The 7,500-nt window shown below is 34.7% G+C and overlaps 1 protein-coding gene across 11 annotated transcripts in view; it reads right to left on the bottom strand.

The window, feature by feature from the left end:
• MEIS2 (Meis homeobox 2) overlaps positions 1-7,500 on the bottom strand; it is a 198,079-nt gene that overhangs the window by 60,436 nt on the left and 130,143 nt on the right. The window lies entirely within an intron of this gene.

The following is a 7,500-nucleotide window of genomic DNA, read 5'->3' as shown; positions in this document are numbered from 1 at the left end:
CAGCATGTAAAAGTCATTCATAAACGAGAAAGACTTTAGTAATAAATATTTCCCATCAACATTACGAAAAGGTGACATTCGGGACAACAAAGTATTCCATTCAGAGCATTCTAATCATTCCAGTGTTTGAGAGAGAGAATGTTTTTCAATCATCTAAGATTTTATTCTTCAGGTATTTCATCTTCTATAATAGCATACATTATCCAAAATGTGCACAATTACTTATTAGCAAACCCAAATGCCATTAGGTTAAACAAAATCCCCACTATAGCAAAAGGGGTTAACTAGATTTGTATTAATATAGAAGCCAGGCTTTTAATATTCTGCAAATGTTAACAAAGAAAGATGATAATGTTGAGTTAATATGGGTTAAGCATAAAATGAAAATAAATTTTTCTGATTGTGAGGTGTTGACACTTTTTTGGCTAGGGCCTCTAGCCTGTTCCTGAAAGCTGTGTAATTACAGAAGGCTTTTCCCCTCCTTCCCCCTCCTGCTTCAAGCCTGCCCACATTAGTAATGACCCCTTCCCTGCTTCAAAAACCACTAATGGTCTTCAGCACGGGCAAGAAAAATGAACAGGATAAATTGGAATCCACAGTCAGTAATTTGCATCCTATGAGGCTGCTTTGGCCACTCGCACTCATTCCCGGCCATCAATCGTTGCCTGTCAGGTGCTGCACTCTGCCACCATGACAAATACTCCTCCTAACACTCTGATTCGTCCAAACAATGTAATTGTCCTCTATTCTCCTTTTGGTAATGGAGATAATGAATGACTGCACAAACAAGAAGGATTGCTCATCACAGACGCCGGGTGGCTTCAAACTGGAAAAGGCCTAGGGTACAAATTTTAATTGACTGAAAACACAGGTTAGGGCAAAAATGACACCACTATCAACAAAAAAATCCCCAAATCCTTCTTGTGATGGTATTTTCCTGCTAGATTCAAAGGAGGAGCACCTTTTGACTTTTTGTCCTAAAATTTTGAAAGCCTAGGCTTATAGTTTATTTGCTCAATGGAAATAACTTTTGCAAATAACAAAAATGAAAATGAAAATAAGGACTCGCCACATGAGCATATAGCTCCTCATTAGTAATATTGTCCAGTGTGCTCTTTCTTCGTGTTCTCTTTCCTGTGAGTTTAGTCTTACTCATTGTCGTGATGCATTTGCCCAAGATAGTTCCAACAAAATGTGGGTCATGGGTTGTGGGGAGTGTGTGTGCATGCATATGTGTGCGTATATGTGTGTGTAAGAAAGAGAGAGCAGCAGAAACCCACACATATACACACATACACAGAGTTGGGTTAGATGAAATAAAGGTTTAAGATGTTAAGAAGAGTAGAAAGGTGACGTTACTGGAGAGCCCATTCATTCAAGTATGACTTTAAATTCTGATTGAATAAAAATAATTCTTTCCAGTGTTTTATTAGAAATTCAGTCAAATGACCACAAAATTACATAAACAGTGCATTTTATCTTGGGAATCCCTGAGCTGTACTTTCACTATGAAAGCAGTTACAAATTCCATCCACAATCATTAAGAAAATTGGGACCTTACCAAAATTCACCTTGCACAGATGGCTTTTTTTTTTTAATTAATAGAGAAGATCATAATAACTTTAACTTATTTAAATAACATTCTGTGGTTTTTGAACATTCATGATTCTATGCCCCTTTTATATATGAAGTGGACTGTTTATCTGAAAGTGTTCTGGCAGACAGCCACTCTATTTCTAAAATTAAAAAAGGGATGGGAAACAATCAGCTTTCAGAGGAATTGGAACCATGGCAATGTGTTTTGGATTAATTTACAAATATATGTATATATTTGAGGCCAAACTATGGAACTATAGAGAATTTCTACTACATAGTCTATCATACGCATTCTTCTACTTTATTAGAACAGACATCATATTGAAATAATAAACATGGGAAGCCTTCACTCCTCCTTTGATGTATATTACTAAATGTCTGACTGGTTCAAATTTAAAATAAACTTTGGTATGTTTGCACTTGAAAACTGGAAGTAGACCACAAGCAATAATTTGTTGTCAGTTTCCATATTCTTGGACTAAAGCTATAGTTTAGTCTATTCGCTGTTGGGGGCCAACCCACTCTGGTCCAGTGGCTCAGAGGTGTCTCAACTTACTCATAAGAACACACACTGTAACATAATAGCGATGATGATAATTCCCTTCATCAAGAAAGAACCAGCACAGGTCAAAGTTTTTCAAATCCTGACATAATTCTAAGGCCACTGTTGAACTGAAAAAGTGGATCACAAAGATCCTCTTATTTTGAATAACTGACATGTATGGTTCATGATTCAATGCAGATAGAAAATATTTTTTAATTGCCTTTTTAAAAGACTCATTTGAAAGTAAGATATTATCTTCATTCCAGATACTGACCTTGGGTGGAGGAGAGGATGAAATTGGTAAAGGGGGTCAAATATATGGTGACAGATAGAAACTAGACTGTTAGTGGTGAGCATGTTATAGTGTATACAGATACCGAATTATAATGCTATACACCTGAAATTTATGTAATGTTATAAACAATGTTATTTCAATTAAAAAAAAGATACCGAACTTTGTTAGGACTTCTTGTTCTCCCCACCAACAACACCCCTTTTGGGGTTTACTGGATTTATCAGGTATATGGAATTAGATGTACAGTATTTTGAGAATATTATCAGTGGAACAGTTTTGGGGGAGAAACCATTTAATAATAATCTTCTTTTGTGATTAACCTCTCTCCAATGATGTCCTAAATGAAACCAATTTATCTTAAACTTTATTCTATGTTGAAAGAATTTATACTGATATTTTAAAATACTTCCAGTGATATTTCTAATCATCTCATAAATTAGGAGAAAAAAAATAAATTTTAAAAAGAAGTATTTGGAAGGACAAAAAATTGGAAGTACCCTAAATGTCTATCAACTGGATCACAGTTAAATAAAATGCGAGGTGCTCATGAAAAGGTGTCCCCATGCGTTAAGTAAAAAAAAAGAAAAGCAAGTTGTAGAACTTTATGTATTATCAATTTGTAACATAAACAAACAAATAAATAAAATTTAATATACACATACCTATATTAAATAGTGCAAGAAAAAAATCTGGAAAAATACACACTAAATAATGGTTCATGTTGTGTAGGGCACAGGAGTGGAGGTTTTTACTTTTGTTTATATACTCTATTGTCTGCAAGTGTAGTGCTTTTAACAATATTTTAAAAATCCAATATCAATTTAAAAATTATAATTAATTTATTGTTGCAATGATAACTCCCTTAGACATTTTGCATTTTTTTAAATACCAATTTAACTCTTTTATACAATTATATATTCTCTTATGTTATGGTAACTTGATCACTGGATATTTTTAAAAGCGGGACTCATCTCTTAGGATCAGTCCTGCCTCTTAAGTTACTTTCCTACCCTATGAGTTTGACTCACTTACTGGTCTATAAAGTTTACTAGATAAGCTCTCTGAAGAACAAGGTACAATTTGTCAAATTACTTCTATGGTGAGGTACTACAGTCATTAAGACAAATAATCAAGTAACTTGTTGGGCAGGATCTTAGTTTGAACGAATACTCAGAAACTGAGCATTATGATTATCACTTATTTTTCTTCACTTCCCTCCAAGATACCACACATTTTATAGTTAAATCCAGGTGACTTTGATTTTGATGATGCCACTTGTGTATGAAACCCTCTAAGCAATTTCCTAAGGACAATGAAAGTGCATTGGGCAAATGTCACTTATTACCCTAAGACCATGCTTACTGAATTGGGGTACAAGTAGAAGTGCTAAGGACACTGAATAAACAAGTGCATCTTCCTAAAATGTTAAATGTATTCAATGGTCATTAATTTAACACCTTTTTCTTATGTAAATAAGAATTCCTATGCTATGACTAGCATGCGTACTACAAATGAAATCTGAAGATAAAACAAGAAACTATTAAGATATTTTAAACCCATCACGTCCTCATGGTTGGAGGTAATGTCCTTTTCACTAAATTCCTATAGCAATTTACTTGATATTTCTAATTTTTAGCCTTTCATTGTCATGTCTTATTTATATATCTTGTCTTAAGTGTAATTTCCTGAAGGTAAAACCTTGAGTTTTTTAAACTTGTATTTCTCCCATTGTCTCAATATCTGTAGAAGGGGGGCGGGCGGCCGGGGGGAGCAGACATAAGTTCTCATTTAAGCTTTGTCAGTAATTCTGTCGCCTTGAACAAGACTGTGCCTGAGACCCAGTCTCTACAACAGTAAAATTAAGAGATTAACAAAGCTATACAGGGGTTATAAAATATTTATAGAGGTTATAATAATAAGGTTTGTGATGGTTATTTCTGAATCTCACTGGCTGACTCAGATACAGACACACACAAGATAGCAACAACTAACCATTTTTCTAGAGTCTTTTGTATCGATGTTGTATTCAAAAGTTAAACTTGCTCGGTCTCTGTCTCTCTCACTCATACACACAAATACATACACACACACACACACACACACACACACACACCCCTTCAAATTGTCTGAGCTAATCACTCCTCAGGATGCAGTAAAAACCCTTTGTTCTTCTACTGCCAAGCTAACTTCCTTTTTATGACTAAAGCACTTCTACGTGAATTATGATGTATCTCTTGCTTTGTGTTACTATTTGTAAATCTATGCATTCTCTGGGTGTCTTATTCTTGTCTCTAGCTCTTGAGATCAGAATCACAAAGTATTAGAGTCAAAAGGTCTTTAGAAAGAACCCTGGCCTGAGACTTAATTTATACAGATGAGGAAACCAAGATTCACAAGGCTTAAGTATCATATCCCAGGTCATAGAAACAGGCAGTGGTGACAGCTGGGATAACCACTCTAACATTAAGTTTTTCACTTAAGTACCATTTCGCCTTTCTTTTGGTAATAGTATCCTGGTTTTACTTTAGGGATGTGTTCAGGGGTGGCCAGGTGACCCAGGCTCAGTCAATCAACACAGTTAATCACTCTGGCTGCATTGAAGATGGAACGCAAATTAGGTAATGGCAATTAGTAGGACTGTCAGTCCAAGGGTGACTAAGTCAGAACACATGCCTGGAGTTGCTGATAGCTACTGATGCCACCAAATGAGGAGAGCCTGACTGAGAATGAAGCCCAGACAGACAAAGGCAGAGACAACGGACATAAAGAATAGATCCCTGATGTCATTTCTGCACTTGGAACCAGCTTCACCTAAAATCAGCCACCCTTTACTTTTCAGTTACTTACACCAATAAATTAGCCCTCATGCACATGGCACAATTTAGATTATCTGGAATTTTCTCTGTTTACTCCCTTTCCCCCTCCAGCTAAAAATGGTTGTTGCTTAGTGTTAAACTTTAGGAAAAAAAAAAGGAAAGAAGGAGGAGGAGGAGGAGGAGGAGGAGGAAAAAGAGGTACAAAGCGAAACACTTTACTGTAATCTCTACCTACAGACTGTGATCAAATATGGCAAAAATCTTGAGAATTTGGAATTTTAAAAAGCTTATCAGAGTTGTGACTCCAACAGATTAAAAAAACCACCTAACTTGGAAGATAGAGGCTTAAGCGTGCAATGTATATGGGACTATGAAAATTTACATCTAAACTGGAAAAGTAAAGTATAAGGTAGAATTTTTATGTTTCTTAAAATGACCATACAGAGAGTAAATTTCAGTATGTTTCTTGTGTAAAGTTAACATTCTTAAGGGAGATGAATATAAATTAATCAAAATACCTGAGAAACACACTTAGACTCAAAAACCTTACAGAAACCAAAGACTATTATGATAATGCAAAATGACACAAAAATTGTTGCGATCATCTGGCTAATTTAGGGTTATTTGATTTCAGAAAAATTCCCAGCTGCTGAAAGAAAGTGTATGTCAAACGTTGTGTAATTACAATATTCCTTTATATTTCCACCATCCTGGCATGTCCATCAAGACCAGTGCAAACACTGGATCCAGTGGAAAATCCTCCCCAGCCAGAAGTGGTTACTCCGCCCTGCTCCCCGCTCATCTCCACTCCAACAATTCCACAGTGTTTTCACTCCTCCCCTCTGGTGTCGCTATTCCCTTCACCCAGTCTTCTATGTATATGTGTACATTTGTGCTATGACCCTCACTGGACTATAAATCATTTGAAGACAAAGTTTAAGACTTTAACTTCAAACTCTACAGCACTTAGCGCAGTGTTTCCTATATAAGAGGTGCTCAATAATACTTGTTTGTGAACACATTATCTCTGAAATTGATATTGTTTTCTCTTAGAAAGGAATGATGGTGCCATGTATATGAAGCATAAATACCCAGATAAAAATGGAAAAATTCAGACTGCCATTTAACTGTTTTACTGACACAATATTTAGATATTTGAAAACATCTACTGGATTTTTCACTTTTCATCCAGATGTTTGGTGTCATGGAAACTCAGACTTCAGATTCAAATTAGTTAGCTTTTTTTTTTTTTTTATATGCCAGATGTATATTTGGGAAAAAGAAAATGTGGCTATTTCAGGAAATCCATTTCCATTTGAGTTCACATGGAAGTAAATAGATTAAATTATAATAATCACATCTTTTAAAATTCAGAAAAGGCTTGAGAGATTTTAATAATAGCCAGATCCTAAGAGATTAATATGTTTGGTTGATATTTAGAGCCACAGTAGGAAGGCTTCATTAAAAAGAGTAAAGAGAAACACACACTCTTCTCTAGATAAGCTAAAAGAATATCAAATGAGCCTGATGGATTACCGTAAAGAGATTTTAAGAACAGTTATTAAATTTATTATTATCAAGATATAGATAAAACAGAAAAATAGAGAAGGAATTTTTTTAATGAAACCATGCTTAATGACTGAAAAGGAAAATATAAGTGTCCTAGGACTAAGGAGAAATACTTTTTGCATCTGCAAAGAGGAATGTTACACATATACATATTCTAAATGTACAGAGGGAGTTCATATAGGCAGAAGGAATGAAATTAAGTGGTCAGATTCTATCAACACTCATTCTACTTCTAAACTTCCAGAAAGACAAAATATATATATATATTAGAAAAACACAATAGAAAATACTTCCAGAAGAGTCAATTTTAAGTATAATGAATATACAGTAGTTCCTCCTTACCCATGGTTTCACTTTCTACATTTTCAGTTACTCATGGTCAAGCACAGAATAAAAATAGTAAGTGGAAAATTCCAATAATAAACAATTCATAAAATTAAATTGCACACCATTCTGAGTACCTCACTTCATCTCATCACATAGGCATTGCATCATCTCACATCACAAGAAGGGTGCGAACAGTATAATAAACTATTTTGAGAAAGAGAAACCACATTCATATAACTTTTATTACAGCGTATTTTATTACTAGTTATTATTGTTAATCTCTTACTGTGCCTAACTTACAAATTAAACTTGATCATAGGTAGTAGGTACAGGAGAAAACAGTGTATATAGGA

This window comes from Pteropus alecto, unplaced genomic scaffold (genome assembly GCF_000325575.1).
Source record: "Pteropus alecto unplaced genomic scaffold, ASM32557v1 scaffold86, whole genome shotgun sequence".
NCBI classification, from domain to species: Eukaryota; Metazoa; Chordata; class Mammalia; order Chiroptera; family Pteropodidae; genus Pteropus; species Pteropus alecto.
Note: the sequence above shows the minus strand (reverse complement) of the source record. Positions and strands in the feature narration are given on the sequence as shown.